This window comes from Balaenoptera physalus (genome assembly GCF_965194825.1).
Source record: "Balaenoptera physalus genome assembly, chromosome: 9".
Classification (NCBI taxonomy): domain Eukaryota; kingdom Metazoa; phylum Chordata; class Mammalia; order Artiodactyla; family Balaenopteridae; genus Balaenoptera; species Balaenoptera physalus.
Window position 1 is genome coordinate 44,526,922 of NC_138888.1, and position 16,776 is coordinate 44,543,697.

At 41.6% G+C, this 16,776-nt stretch overlaps 1 protein-coding gene across 4 annotated transcripts in view; it reads right to left on the reverse strand.

Moving 5' to 3' along the window:
- The window catches only part of DSE (dermatan sulfate epimerase), a 69,991-nt gene extending 55,467 nt beyond the window's left edge, over nucleotides 1–14,524 (reverse strand). The window contains exon 1 of one of the 4 annotated variants that reach the window (XM_082475732.1): nucleotides 14,366–14,524. The gene's annotated coding sequence lies outside the window, so the exon portion shown is untranslated. Of the gene's footprint in view, nucleotides 1–13,140; nucleotides 13,629–14,365 lie in introns of those variants that run through there. The other 3 variants (XM_082475734.1, XM_082475731.1, XM_082475738.1) reach the window with 3 other exon arrangements.
- Nucleotides 14,525–16,776: the final 2,252 nt, after the last annotated feature.

Sequence of the window (16,776 nt, forward strand, 5' to 3'; positions counted from 1 at the left end):
CGTTTAACTTGGTGTCTATATCCTCACATTGGTGAATTAACTAGATTTTTTTTCTGTCTTTAGCATCCTACTCTGGTAGTGTTAGCCCCATTCTTTGCATGTCCTCATCTAGGAATATACCTCTCATATCTACCCTACCTATTTCACCCCATCTCTGCTCATGGCCAGATTTTACCTCGCTATTCTTTTGGTCAAACCCGACGGACTTCTCTTCATCCATGCTGGAGAAAAGTCCTTTTCTACTAATCTTGTCTTAGACTTTCTTCTCGTGTCTTGTCCTAAATGAACATGGTGATGAGATGACCACCTGTCGGGTGATTCCTGAGTTAAATGGGGCAAGGGAGGGTGCAGAGATCACTTAAGATGCTTCTAAATTAAAGATTTTGTGAAGTAACTTTGACTCTTACAGTGATACATCCTCTGTTGTGCTCTCCCATGGAGACCGAATGCCATTCTCCCCAAGCCATAAGCAAGATGGGAGCTAGCCTCTTCCATTCCTGGGGCCACCTTAGTTCTCTCAGTGACTCGCCAGGGGTGACTCTCCTGGCACTTTCATCACTTGCAATCACTATCTGTCTCTGTACTCTTTTTAATCTTCACAGCTCATTTTTATTGTTTGGGGATATTTCTAACTCCCTCAGTGATTCGGGAACCTCAATCATATTTGCCCTTTCTACCTCGATCCCTACTATAAACCTGGGAGGCATCAACTTCTATCTTACATCACTCAGATGCATATCTACCCACTTATTCATTTCCAGCTAACTCCTCAGTAAAATCTTTACTGTGAAACTTTAGATTTTTGCCTCTTTCCAAAAGCACTCCGTTCTTCCTTTATCACCTATACTTTGGGACGGTGACATATCATCCACATTTACAGAGAAAACTGAAATTATCCAGTACAAGTATAATGTCCCTAAACTTCTCTTAATGTCTTTATCTCTAATCCTAAATGGAAAGAAGTCACAGAAAGTCCATGCTGAAAAGAAAGAAGAAACACAAAAGATCCTTTCAGGACACGGGGAGTACACCAATATCCCGAGGCCGACCACGACATGTCCATTGCTGTGGCTGTTCAGGGAACAGTGCAGGTCCATACAAAGAGGAGACAGAAGAGCCGTGGACAGCTCATTGATTATTTCTCATATAAACCCACAGATGCCTCCTCTTTTCTACAATCCTTTTGACACACCATGGCATACTGTGGTAGGCTCAAAAGATGTAACTTGATATCTGTAATGGGTTAAATTGGGTCCTGCAAAAATTCATATGTTGGAGTCATAATACCCAATACACCAAAATGTGACCTTATTTGGAAACAGGGTCATTGCAGATATAATTAAGATATAATAATTATAATTAAGTTAAGATGAAATCTTACTGGAGTAGGATGGGCTCCTAATCCGACTGTTTTCTTTATGAAAAGGGGAAATTTAGAGACAGAAACACATACACAGGGAGAATGCCATGTCAAGATAAAGCTAGAGATCAGGGTGAAGCATCTACAAGCCAAGAAATACCAAAGATCGACAGAAACCACCAGAAGCTGGGAGAGAGGCATGGAACTGATTCTCCTTCATGGAAGGAACCAATCCTGCTGACAAGCTGCTTTTGGACTTCTAGTCTCCAGAACTGTGAGACAATAAATTTCTGTTGTGTAAGCCACCCAGTTTGAGGCACTTTGTTACAGCAGCCCTAACAAAATATACATAGTCCTAGCTCTACAATTTTCTCATTTCTAAAGTAGGGATCGTAATTCTTATTATATCTACACCAAAGGCTGCTATAAACAATAAACACATATAGTGCTTACCAAGTCCTAGGAACTATGCTAAGTACTTCATATGGGTTAACTCATTTAATCTTCACCACAGCGCCATAATATAGATACTAGTATCATCCCCTTTTCACAGCTGAGGAAACTGAGGCACAGACATAATAAGTAAGGTCACACAGAAAGTGAAGGAGCCAAGATATAAACCTAGGCAGTCTGCTAATATTACCCATGATATAACTATCTTTGTAAACCATAAAGTTCCTCCCAAATTAATCACCATCATCATATCACTTTCTTACTCAAGAGCCTCTCTACACACAGCAAAATGAACAATTTTCTCCTCCAAGAGCTCCCACAGTCTAGCTCTGGCCCACCTTTTCAACATTATCATTCATTTCCTCCCTACACAAACTCTCCCTTCACACTTATCTGTTCATCCTTGCTTGAGCACAACTCATATTTTTGTCCTTGATTCCCTCTGTTACTCTCTCTGGGGGTTCCCTCTACGGGCTCCACTTCAACTGCATACCTTTCTCAAAGAACACAGTGCTATCTATGAGGCTTTCCCTAGCAACTCCATCCATAAGTGGTCTCCCCTATGGCCCCATATATGCATTGCTCAATACTCTTTGGGAATTCAGGGATGATGTCAACCAAGAAAGTGCTTATGCCATCGTATAACATGGCAAAAGAAAGAAAATATTAACACAAACCACTAAAGAAAAAGGAAGTAAGGGAATTCCTTGGTGGTCCAGTGGTTAGGGCTCCGTATTTTCATTGCAGGGGGCATGGGTTCGATCCCTGGTCTGGGAACTCATATCCCACAAGCCAAAAAATCAAAGAAAGAAAAAGGAGTAAGTTTGCATGAGAATTACAAAGTACTACTTAAATTTACAGAAGTTAATACTTCTGGCTGAGTTGAAGAAGGAAGGATGCACTGAGGAGGTGGTATCTGAATTGGGCCCTAAAAAGGAGTCAATATGCATACTGAGTTACTTGAAGGTACTTGTTATCTTCTTTTCTCACATTTATTGTTTCAGTCCTCTCTGGCTCCAAAAGGGATTTGAGGCAGATCTCACCTGCTCAAGTATAAGCTGGTGGAAGGCAGGGGTCTTAGTCTTCTTTGTCTTCCCTATGGTGTCATGCACCAATGATTACATGCAACACAGGCCTTCAAAAGTAGTTGTGGAAAAGAATGAAAGAGTATACAAAGAAGGTAAGGATGAAAGGAGAGAGAATGTCATAAAAGGAGACAAGTGAATTTCCATGATTTTTCTAAGAAGTTCTCCTTGACCTGGCAGCCACCCCATTCCTTTGCTCACTCCTCTTCCTGTGCCTTTGCTGAGCTGGCGGGCTCTGCTTGCAACGCTTTCTCCCCTCCCCTTTTTGGCATAAAATCCTCTGAGGCCCAATTCACTCTCCCCTTCCTAGCTGAGTATTCTCTGCCCACGTAAGCCTCACAGACGTCTTCCTTCCTGCAATCCTGCTGCATGCATTTGTCTCTGTTCAACACTTAATTGTTCTCATAAAGTTTCATATTCAGTTATCCTCCAACCAGATTTTATAGCTCCTGAAGGCTGGAAACCATGTCATATTTCTTTTGCATACCGCCCCTCTTTGCCTCCACCCAGATGTCCCCTCAAACACAGAAGTACCTGGCAAGTACTTGCTGAATGACTAAATCCTTTCAGTATTTCTATTGCTAAAGTAGAACGTTCTTTCATCTGACTTTCCAGGTTCAAAAGTACATTGAAAAAAGTTATATATCAAAGCATTCATTTCTGGTAACACAGATTATCTTTTCTATAACTTGCAATCACTGAACCAAACTTCAGTGGCTTCACCAACAAGAAAAAAGGATGTAAACACACAAAGAAGGGTCTGTTACATAACCACCCTAATACTTCTAGCTCCACTCAACTTCTTTAGGCACAGAATTTATCATTTTATGGCAATTTAGTAGTATAAATACTGCCAACACATTTCTTCCCCAAGAAAGAGATACTGAAAGTGGTCCAACTTATCCTAAAACTTGCCAGATTAAATTTCACAAGTAGAGTTGAAACGGAATTTTTAAAGTTCCCACAGCAGATACTCAAATACCATTTGTAAATTTGAATTTTATACAGAATAACTCTATGCAAGTCACAGGAAATCTAAAAACTGTAATGGTGAAAATCTAGCAGAGCATGTGGTAAACAAGATGAATCTAATCTGAACAATACTGGTTTCCTTAGAAAAAAAGGTGGATCTTAAAATTTCACACTAGAGTTTAAGAAAGGATAAATTGAACTACTGCATAAAAATAACAGATCGATTCTTATCTTGCTCTCTACTCCTCCTGGGTTCTCATTAGAACCAACAGGCTCTTACTTGTAAAAGACTTACCGTAAAGACAGAGGAAGAAAAGAAATTAACCTCACAACTAAGGGAGACACCAAAAGACACTTTTACCGAAGTTAACTCTGCAGGCTTTTCAGTGATTCCAAGAACCAGTTTCCTTTGAGAAAGGTAATTGTGAAAAACATTTCAAAATTGCTTTAAAACAATGGGCTGTGAAACTAAGTAGAAACATTTAATTCCAGTTGCCAAAGACACTGACATTGTTGGGCTCCACTTCTTGGCATCCCCCAAACCCACTGACCCAATATTGGCTAAGTGTGCATTTTCCAATACCTTTTGCGGCATCGATATGAGCCTGCTTTTAAGATGATTACATCTTAAGTCCTGCCTAATTTTATTACTGAGAAAAAACACAACTGGTCTGAAACCACGAATTAATTCTACTAGATCGCAGTATGTCAAAGGGACAAAGGAGCCAACTGAAAGAGTACCCAACGTCCAAAGCTGAAACAATTTGAGCAACAAAATAAATAATAAAATAGTTCTGGATTACAACCCAAAGTATAAAAACAATATCCATGAGTCCATACTGATATAAAAATCATTGAATAAATAAATACATAAGGGAGAAAAGACAAATCTTTTGTGCGTAGGAATTCCAAATGTTCGGTGTAGATACCCTGCCCTTTCAGAAGTGGAGCGTGACCTCCCCCTCCTTAAGTGTGGACTGTGCATAGTGACTTCCTCCCAAAATGGACAAGGGGGAAAAGAATAACTTTACAGTGAGAAACCTGACAAACGCTATTTCAGCCGGGTGATCAAGGTCAACATCAGCCATGATGAGTCATATTTATGATCTGTACCCTTGATATGATGTGATGAAAATGGCACTTTACTTTTATGTTCTTCCTCCCCCAAACCTAAAACCCCAGTATTATAATGAGAAAAATACTAGACAAATCCCACTCGAGAGACATTATAAAAATGCCTGACCAGTCCTTAAAATTGTCAAGGTCTTCAAACACAAGGAAAGTCTGAGAAACTTTCACAGAAAAAAGGAGCCTGAGAAGACATGACTTTGTAAGGTGTCCTGGGTGAGATCCTGGAACAGAAATGGGATATTAGGTAAAAGATAAGAAAATTTGAATATAATTTGGTTTGGGGTTTTTTTAACATTTCCTTATTTTCTGCCACTGCAAGATGCTCCAGAATCACCTTGTATATTTCCTGCCCAGTCCTACAATCAGCCATTTCTCTAAGGACCCCTGGTTACTTTTGTGAAGAATGATTTTAAAAACCAAGAACTGAGCGCTAGGTGTGCTCATTACCACCAGGGTATCATTGCTGTTTGGCCTTTGCAGCTGACAGAGTGAGGAAATACATGCGTGTATACTAAACCATGTATATATAATACATGTATCTACAAACAATTCTAAATTTAACCATCTGTACTGATATTAAGCTAAACATGAGTTCACACTTATGTCTCCAGCTCTAATCCATTACCGCAAGGATCCTTCTGGCCTCCTCACCTTCCTCTTCTGTAAACTCCTACTTCACTGTAGAAAAACTGGCTCACTATAGAAAAAAATTTTTCTGTTTCTTTAATTTTGTATCTATATGAGATTCTGGATGTTCACTAAACTTATTTCATGAGGTAAGTCAAATCATTATGCTGTACACCTTTAACTTTTATACAGTGCTGTATGTCAATTATATCTCAACAAAACTGGAGGGGGAAAAAAAAAATTCTACTAGAGAGTCTATCTTCCTGAACAAAAATGAAGCAAAGTTCACATTGTTTCTATAAATGCTATTATTATTTTTAACCAAAATACTGCTATAAGAAGTTTGGAATATGAGAGAAGTTTCCAGACTCTCTCTGACATGGGCAACCTCTATGTTTTGACCACATGGCTAATGAATGCCCCCATACATTCAGGTGACCACTGTTGCCAGTCTAGTTCTACTAGAAAAAAATGGGGTAGAGAAAAGTAAAAGATATTACTGAAAGTCCAAATGGAACATCATAGTCTGATGCCAAGACCTTTTTAAAGATTTTCTAAAATAAAAAAGAAATGTGGAGAAAAGTGACCTGTTTGGGGAGAAAACAGATTAAGCATAGAGGAGAGGAGTTTTCAGACACTGTAATGTGTACCTGTATGAAAGGTTGAAGCAATCTTATATAGAATCAATATTTAACCAGTTAGCAAATACTTTGCTCTAATAAATAAAAATGCTAAGTAGAAACTATAAAGACAACTTGCATTTCAAACACTGAAACTGACCATTTCTTCTACATTCATGTAATTAAGTCATTTTTAACTTCTAAGATTTTTAAATCCAGATGAGCAGAGGTCATAAAATTAGAACCCCAGAAGATAAATGCTAACATCCCTTCTGGACAACCTCACTTAAACCTCTCTAAACAGAGAAGAACTCAAAGGCCTCCTTCATAAATCCATTCTAAAGGTTAAAACATTCAGAAAAACTTCCCTGTATTTAGCATAAATCCCTCTTGATGCCTGCACTACGGCGATTTCCTCTTCTTTTCTTCAGGGAAGATGGAAAACAGCTGTTCAACATTCCCTTTCAGGCTCCTTTTTCCTTCCTGCCAGGCCCATTCCCCCCATGGGAGCAGTGTAAACACTGCAGGTGATTCCTAAGTCCAGCTGGCCCCTGCCCGATTATCCACGGGGCTGGTGAGCCTGGCCCCATCCATACCTCCTAGGATGATTATCATTCAACTGCCAAGGCCCCAAGAAGAGCTCTTAACCAGAATTTGTGGAATTCCAGAAATCCATTACTTATAGTCTGTCCTCAGATATAGCCAAACAACAAAAACAGCACTGTGTCAAGAAGAAAAGCTGACAGTCACAACTGTAAAGAAGGTAAGCGGTGCGATCCTGCAGCCAGGCCACCTTTACTACTGCTCTACCTGGTGTCAGGGTGTTGAGTGCACCTTGGCGTGAAACATTTTTAAATTACTTGATGATTTTTATCATGCAATTCTTGAGTTTCTTGTCACTGACGTAACTTTCTGGATGTAAGCTAACTTTAGAAATGCAATAACCCTTTCAATACTTCAACGTAAAGGACTACTCTAAATGAAGGTGTCAATTTGTAGTCTGTTATTTCTTTACATGAGTAATCTCTACCAGATTCACAACATAATCTACAGATTACTACATTTTACACTAAGACTTATATAACCAACCTAATGTTGTTATCTCCCACTTCAGGAATTGCTAACAAATATCCCCATTTTTCTTGCAATAGCAATTAGACCCCCACAGTAAAGCCAGTATACTGCCTGTGTACTTCATCAATAAAAATATTACAGACCCACAAGCTTGGTGAGCCCATTTCCTTTACAAATTCCTTTTAAGAGTATGAAATGCTGACTCAACTTTGTTGTGGTATAACATCTGCACACATTAAATGCCTATTGCTTAGTAGCTAAGTTTGTTACACATGAGAAAAACATAAAATCCTTTATTTAATCAACAAATTGACAACCCTATGGCATCTGTGTATGCAATGAATATTTCAAATGGAAAGATTTAAATGACAGCTTTTTAAATGAGTGTGGACCTACTCAATTTCTACTGAAAGATCATGTACACGAATTTAAACACACACAAGGAATTTTACTATGATTATCCTACTGTTTTCCACATTAACTGGGGAGAAGAGAGGCACTATTAATTCCATAAATAATACCAAAAAATGTTTCTGGCATGCAGACACATATATACCCTCAGTTGCAAACTCTCTCTGACTCTGTCTAGGACAAAGCAGATGGCCACCTACAATGGATACGTCACATATGTGTAATTGAGAGTTAACTGCATACATGTCTTTCGCTATATTTTTAAAAACAGGACTACACTTACCTAATGGTTATAACTATTCTCACATATAAAATGCCAAAACAAATCATGCTTATTATCAGGATGTTTATAGCTTCTACATATTACTAAAGAGGCAAATTCTGTTCTTTCAGAAATTACCTACTAACATTTGATGACAACACTTATCAAGATCATGTTTATGGAACACCCCAAGGGAGTCGAGACAAATAGAAGGAAATTCAGTGGTAATCTTAAAGCACATCAAAATTCATAGTGTTATTTGGAATTAAGGACTGAACTCCATTCAAGAAATAAACAGATGGCCTCAACAATCTTTTCTTCTCTTCCCAAAGTAAAATCATTCCCTTTTATTTTCTGTGATAGTCAACAGACTCTCTGAATATTCTACCTCCTGCAGGTTTATACCCTTCTGGGCATCTGACAGAGGATCTGAAATCCACACCCTCAGCAGGCTGGAGCTTGCTGAGACAAGCAGAAGGAAGCAACACAATTGGTAAAGCACCCAAAAACGTGAAGCCAGCTAATGAGAGCTGAGCAATGAGCCTAGGGTTTTGTGGGAATTAGAAGGAGCCCCAGGATGGAATCCTGACGAGGATGAGAAGAGATAGGCAGAGTGAGAGGAGAGAGCTGTGGGAAGAGGGCCTGTAAATAGCCAGTTTACAGAAGCCTGGGAAGCACATAAGCATTCCAGGGAGCTGACAGTTCAGGGACAGTAATGAGTAGTAAGCGGGATAATAAATTAGATCTGTAGTAAAGTGAAATGTAAGAGTCTTTAACAACATGAATGTGGAGTCATAAAGGAGAAAAGTAGAATTACATACGCCATTTAGGTTAATCTCATGTTTAAGGTAGACCACTAATTACTTGCAAATGAGAGACAACAGGTCTTCCCTGGTGGCGCAGTGGTTGAGAATCTGTCTGCCAAAGTAGGGGACACGGGTTCGAGCCCTGGTCCAGGAAGATCCCACGTGCCGCGGAGCAACTAAGCCCGTGAGCCACAACTACTGAGCCTGCGCTCTAGAGCCCGCATGCCGCAGCTACTGAAGCCCGCACGCCTAGAGTCCGTGCTCCGCAACAAAGAGAAGCCACTGCAATGAGAAGCCTGCGCACTGCAATAGAGCTGCCCCTGCTCGCCACGACTAGAGACAGCCCGCGCGCAATAGGGAAGACCCAATGCAGCCAAAAATAAAATAAATTAAAAAAAAAAATGAGGGACAAGTCTCTTACTTTCACGGTATTTCCATTTCTACACCCCTAAAATGAGGATAAGACACCTGCTCTACATCACTCTCCATTTCCACTAGACTATAATATCAGATTAGAATTATTTGAAAAAATATTAAATTACTAGGCAGTTTTAAAATGCAAGCATTCATGTAGCTGTATGATCTATCAAGGACTCTTCCTTCAATTGTCTAAATGTATGTGAATTCATAAGTAAGAGTTTATTAACGCTAGTGTCTCCTCTTAATCGCGTCCACAATACTTTCTAATTTTCTTTCCAGTATGATTCTTCCCTGCAATATCTCTCCACCATCCCCTAACCAAACCACTCTTCCATATGCACTAGAAGTTGTGAAACAATAAAGTTAGATGGGTCAGAACTTGGGACTACATTTATTAACTAACATATATAAAAAGATTTTCTTTAAAGAAAAATTGCTTCAATTAAAAATATTATCCACTTAATGCAAAGTTCGATTTTTAACATCTTTCTTGGAGTATAATTGCTTTACAATGTTGTGTTAGTTTCTGCTGTATACCAAAGTGAATCAGCTATATGTATACATATATCCCCATATCCCCTCCCTCTTGCGTCTCCCTCCCACCCTCCCTATCCCACCCCTCTAGGTGGTCACAAAGCACCAAGCTGATCTCCCTGTCCCATGCAGCTGCTTCCCACTAGCTATCTATTTTACATTTGGTAGTGTATAGGTGTCAATGCTTCTCTTTAATTTTATCCCAGCTTACCCTTCCCCCTCCCCGTGTCCTCAAGTCCATTCTCTACCTCTGCGTCTTTATTCCTGTCCTGCCCCTAGGTTCATCACAACCTTTTTTTTTTTTTGCAAAGTTTAATTTTTAAAACATAATTTCCTATTAGAGTTGGGCATTAGAGTTGGCAAGACTTTTTGAAATTCATCCATTTCTAATTATTGCTATCACCAAATAGAAGCATGGATCAGTGCCTCTGGAATCTAGGACTTTAATCTCTATTTCCATTCTGCCCTTAATTAATCATATGAATTTTACTGGAAAATAATTTCTTTTTGGTACTCTGGGCTTATACGCTTGCCTAATTCCCATGTTGGGCACTGACTCAGGTTTAGAGGATTACATTGTGTCATCTAAACACCTACTGGTAATTTGGTGACCACCAAAGAGTTTTATTCTACAAATCACTGTAGGTGAAGATAATGTAATTCCAAGATAAGAAAACCCTAAGGCATTTTATAATATAGTAATAAGAACTGTCCTGCCCTCCGCTTGGACCCATTATTTCAGAAGGGTTGCTGGACATGGAATCTCTGCCTTACCCACTCCTTCGTAATAGTAAAGATCCAGCCCCTCTCAGTAAATGGAATAAAAGTATCCACTATAATGATGGAGTTCCCTCGACCAGACATTCTTGATCTCCTCAAAGGCCTGCCACAAACATATCCCAGGACAATAACAGTATTTCTTTTTTTTTTTTTTAAATGGAGGAGGGTGAAAAAAGGATAAGAAAATGTGTTATATCTAGGACTCAAACATGCTAATGACAAGTAATACTTAATACATGCTGCAAATACAAAATACTAGTCCTTTAGTAGTTTCTTTACCCCTTTAGAACACAAAGGTTACTGATATATTAAAACCCAAATTTAAATGTATCTTTCTTTATTCCTGTCCATTCATTTGTTGAAATCATAATAGAGTAGATATCATGTAATTTCTTTCAAGAACATGTAATTTCTTTCATGCCTTAGTGTAATCCAAGGCAAGTAGGAATAAATACCAAAATATTCTGCTACAAATAATATCAAGAAATGTATAACCAAATATTTTTTTGTTTAATTGCAGAATGCATTTTCATCTATAACCTTAAAACACTTTTTCAGAGATTAAAAAAAATCTTTATAATGAGGTATTGGGAAGGGCAGGGCAACATCTGTGAAGTTAAGAACTTTCCCTCCTGGATGACCACCAGATCAAGGCTGCACTGTGGGATATTGGACCGGAAAACAAATATCATTGAAAACCTGTAATTAGCTAATTTGTGGACTAATTTTATAAACACTAAAGTAGATGCACACACAAATGTTAGGTATTATGATGGTCCTGACCTCATGTGGCAAACCTAGCTAACTTCTTACCCAGTGTCTTTCCATAACCAGGCCCCTAACCTCAGATGGAGGAACTTTAAACAGCTTCTACCCAGCAGGACCAGGAAGGTGCTAATAATCCCCTCAGTGACAAAGGCCTAAACCATATTCTGTGGCAAATTTCCCTCTTTATCCACATTTCTTTTTTTTGAGAATTCCGTTTTACTTGGTAACTGTACTATCGATACTTTTTAACCTGAATGTAAAAATGTACTATGTAGGCCACTGTATTTAATGAAAACTAGACGACACTGATACTGACATCATATACCAATTAATGAAAAATGATGTTTCCCAAGCCCAAACTCTCAGGTGCTGCTTATTTATGGTTTCTCCCTTTCTACCTTAAGAGCTTGGGGAGAGCCAGGGCAGTTTCTTATATCCCTCTGTATGTCTCCTAAGTAACCAGCACTGTCTTGCACTTATTGCTGAACCCACACAGAGGGGTCACTAGATGATGGAGGCATCAAATTCAATATTTTCTCTTCTCCATTTTTACTAGAACACATCTTACCTGCACACTTCATAAAAGGACATGTATCTGTATGGGACCTTGTAGTACACGACACACAAATACTCAGATAATCCTGTATTTTATTTCTTCCATGCACATTACGAACAATTTGGGGATCCCAAAATTGTCAGAATATTCTATAAAATATTGCACATAATATTTCATTTCATACGGTTTATCATTTATTGATAAATTTTTAAAAACTGAAGAAAAGGAAATTCCTGAAAGGTTAAGTCTATAATGTGAAAAATAAAATATTGAAAAAAAAAAAAAACTGTTTTGAAACTATTTCTCAGTGAGAACCTCCCTTCTCAAATTTAATGTAACATTAACTAAACCATGACTAATGAAAAAATGTTTTAAAAAACTTTGTAACACGGAGATTCCCAGAAATTAAAAGTGGCATTTCCTGATCTAAGGAATTCCAGGTAAATGAGGCTCACCTACTTTTTTTTAAGCAATGGATTCGGTTTCAGCTCTAATGCCCGCCAGCCTAAGCAGAGGCTGATGCCTCAAATGAGCAATGAAAATGAGGACGTTCTTGGGTCACAAACTTAGCTCAGATTCCAGCCGCAACAGATCTTGAGCCCATGTGGCATTGCTCACAGAGCTTCCCAGCCTGTGAGTCAAGTACGCCCCAGCCCCACCCTACCACCAGGGGCTGCCAGGGAGTGAGGTTTACCAACAATTTCTCCAAGTGTCGGCGGAGCCGGGCGGCTCTGGAATCCAGCGTCTGGGGGAGGCTCGGGACGTGCCTGCCCGGCTTCCACAATCGCAGAGGCGGGCTGCCAGCGCCAGGATCGGCACCCACGACCACTACCACCCCAATTAACGGGGAGATGCAGGGAAGGGAGGGCGCGAAGCTGTGCCAGGCTACCGGGCAGAGGGAAGCTGGAGCCCCCCGGCCGTCCAGGAAATCGCTGTTGGGCCGGCCGGACCCGACGCACCGAAAGTGATCTGAGTTCTTATGGTGCGCCCGGCTCTGCGCTGGGCGCTCGAGGGCTGGGAAGGGACTCAAAGCTGCCCCGCCGCCGGGGAAACCCACGGCTCCGGCTTCACGCCTCGCGCGCCCTCCAGGAGCCCAGAGGAACCGGGCTCGGGCGCGCAGCTCGCGGCGCTCGGCGCCCGGCGGGGGACGTGGCTCTTCGCCTGCCTCCCGCCGGCGCCCGGCCACCCGCCCGAAACTCCGGAATAAAGTTGCGCCGCGCGGGGCCCAGAGCGGCGCCCGCCGCGCGCCCCTGCCCACCACTCGCGCGCCCCTCCGCTTACCGCTCCCCGCCGCGGCTTCGTCCTCTCGGGCGTCGCCTCCCAGCTTGGGCCCAGGCTCCGGAACCCCTTCCCGGCCCCCCTCACTCCAGGGCGCCCGGGCCCCCGGCGCCCTCGGAGCCGAGCCCTCAGCGCGCCCGCCGCGCCATGGGTGCGGGTGGGCGCCGCGCCACAGGATGCGCCGCTGCAGCCTCGGGCGGCGCTACTACGAGCCGGGCCGGCGCGGGCGGGTGGGGTGTGGGCGAAAGGGGAGGAGGGCGGGACGCGGCGGGCGCTGAGGCTCAGCTGCAGGGAGGAGGAAACCGCAACGTCACCAGCGCCCCGGGAGGCGAGGACGGGGAGGGAGAAACGGGGACCCCTTCCCGCCGCCGGACCCCGACCTCCGGCCCGCGCCGCTTTCTCTTCCTCCTCCTCTCCCGGGACTCGCGGCTCTCGGCCTTCCCCTCCGCTCGGGCCCCGACTCCACGCACCCCTACCCTGCCAGGCCTCTTTGGCTTCAACTTGCTCTAGTTTCTAATGACCCCACGCGCTTCGGGTTCAACTCTAGAATCGCCCCCAGGCGAAGGGTACTTTTGGAGGCCCGAGGGGAGGGGCTGACGCTTCCATAGAGCTCCGGGAGAGGGAACCGTTTTCCTCCAACGTTGAGAACTTGACTACCGAGGCTGTTACCCACTCCCCTCGCCTTTTCCAAAATTGTTACCCCTCCGTTTCTCCCGAATTCGGTTTTACTCTCTTCTCAGACAGCAGGGTGGAAATCACCTATTTAGAAGCAGTCCTCGCCTTAACCGTACTAACAAAACACAGTAAAGCCAAAAGCACTGAACCCTGCAAACTGAACGGATGTTAATCAAAGGTAAAGGGTCAGGAACAGAACATTTGATACATACAACGCACAAGAGGAAATTTAATTTACCTTATCTCCTAGGCCTCGGTGGACGAGGGAGAGAAAGAGAGAGAGAGGGAGACCCCCCCCCCTCATCCGTCTGAGTTTTTCAGGTGGAGGATTTGCAACCTTAGTAGCCACAGCCCCTTTGGAGAAGTTTCCTGCCTTCTCTTCAAGCAGCCATTGCACACAGCTTGATCCAACCTGGCCTCAGGAAAGTGGCAGATAAGACCAGGGCCGTCACCGCAGGGCTTCCTCAGCCTTGGCTTGTAATTAACCTGCCAGAGCTGGGCGGTACAGAAGTGACAGATGTTCATCCATTCTTTAGCACTAGAGGTGTTTTACCTGAGAGCAGTGCTTTTCTCCCTTGCTTCTCCCGTGCTTTGTTTGAGCTCTGAAGGGCCACCTCCAACCATTTTCCCGTCCTCAGAGCATCTCAAGACCTACAGAGTAGTTTCCCTCAGGCCACGTTAGAAAGAAATGTGGATGTCGACTTTTATGCTTCTTTTTTTCAGAAATTGCATTTGGAGAGAAATTCCTTACAAAATGGTCAAGAGGAAGTGGTTTTGTTAAAATATTTTAAATGTTCACTCAAGTAAACCACTAATTTGCATAAACTTCCAGATGTTTTAGAGGTGGACTGTGGAGGAGATAAGGGGCTCTAGAACTTAAAACTAGTTTAATCTGGTTTAAATCCTCATTTTGCAATTTACTACGAGGGTCCTTGGAAAACTAACCTCAGAGCCTCCGTTTTCTCATCTGTAATGTAGAGATATAATACCTCCATCGAACAGTTATAGAGAGGATACAGTAAAAATATCGAATATTTGAGTTACTACATGCCAGATACCGTGCTAAGAGATTTACATATATTAATTCAATTATTAGAGAAGATTCATTGTGAAAGTGTCTAGCTGTAGTATGTAACCCGTAAGTGTTCATTTACACTTACCTTCCCAAATTTGGAAGAGACCTTAGTAAAAGCATCTGGTTTGATTTACTTAACCTCTAGATAAGTAGTCCTCTAACTCAGTGGTTCTCCAACCTAGAACATTAAATCAGCAGGGGAGCTTTGATAAAATACTTTTTAATGGGGACCCCACACCAGACCAATAAATCAGAATCTCTAGGGCTAACATGTAAGCATCAGCATTTTAAAATCTCTTCCCAGGTGATCAGAATGTGCAACCAGGATTAAGAAATCTTCAAAGGAGACAGTACCCACTGTCTTTTATTCCCCTTTGCCCCCAGTTTTGCTGTAAATTGACCTGGAAATCTGCTTCTGAATAACATCCACCTCTTGCAAATGGCCCCCCAGATAGTAGGACTCAAAAGATCTGCAATCCTGCCCTCTGGGGTCTTCTAGGATGCATTTAGCATTAATTCCACAGGAGAGTGCTTCAATTTGTCTGGATACCTACCAACTCCATCAGCTTTTCCTCATCTTTTCTGAAAGCCCTTGGAAGGTGGTTTACTTTGCCATTGTTCCTCTCAAAATCTGATCCCCAAAATTGAGTTCAAGGTTTTGTTCAAATAACACAGATGTTTAATGGCTTTGTTCTAATTACTGTATTTCCCCCAAGTAAATCCTAGGAACTATTATGGCAGCAATATTACCCTATTGACTACTATGTTACAATCTACTAAAACTCTGAAGTAGTAACGTCTTTTTCACACCCACTCCAAAACACTTCTTCCCAAGCCACACCCATTATAGTTTGTTCAACACTTAGCACAATAAAATTTAATAGAATCACATGTTAAGTTAGGCCTCTTCTTTTAGCTTATTGACATGTTATGTATCACTGATGTAATTGAGTAATTCTACGTCCCAGCTTCACGTGTTCTGCAAGTTCAGTCTGTATGCCATGTCAACATTCAAATTCTCATTCTCAGATGCCTTCCACTGCTGACACTGAATTAGCATGCTGTTGATGAATATTCTCATCAGTTGAGGAACCTCATGTTACTTAATCATATGTTCCTCCCTTGTCCCAGAGCAGCTAATGCACATGGGTACATGACATCTTTGTAGAAATTAAAAGAAAGTACACCATCATTTCCCAGGCTGAGGAATTAGGGAAAAGTGACCTCTTCCCCCAGATACAGCCCCAAACAGCAGATGTGCTTTGTCTATTAGATGTCCTTGCTATATGGTGTTACAACATAGTCCAAAAAAGGAAATGACTACTTGTGAATTCTTGTTAACTTCTGAATTTCTTCCTTTTCTAAGTGCCCAGATATTACCTTAATCATAGGTTTATTCATTTTGCTCGGGATCTGTGACAAGCTCCTTGTCTTGGTTTCAGGAATCAAGCTGCTTCTTTTTTTGAAAACTGGAACTCCATTTGTTCATCCCCAGTCTTTTAGTGTTCACCTCTGATGCTGATTCTAGATGAAAGTCCTTATTTGTAAACTCCCCTTGCTGAGATGTAATTTTTCTAGGCAAGAGAAGTTAAGCTTTAGAGAGCTAGGTTTTCTTACAAGTTCTTCAACTATCTCAGTCTTCAATTAACTATTGCAAAGTACATTTTACTCTTTCAAGTTGAAGGGTTATTTTTTCCATGATAGGGAAGAAAAAAGGGAGTTAGTTCTGGTTTATCATCCATTTACCTTAAGTAGGGATATCCCTTCTATGATCTTACAAAATGTATTTTTGTTGTTGTTTTCCTTAGTTTATTTTTGGCTCTAGCCTAATGAACCCCAATCTTACAGGGCTGTTACGAGTATATGGTCTCTGTTCTCTTGTTTAAGTC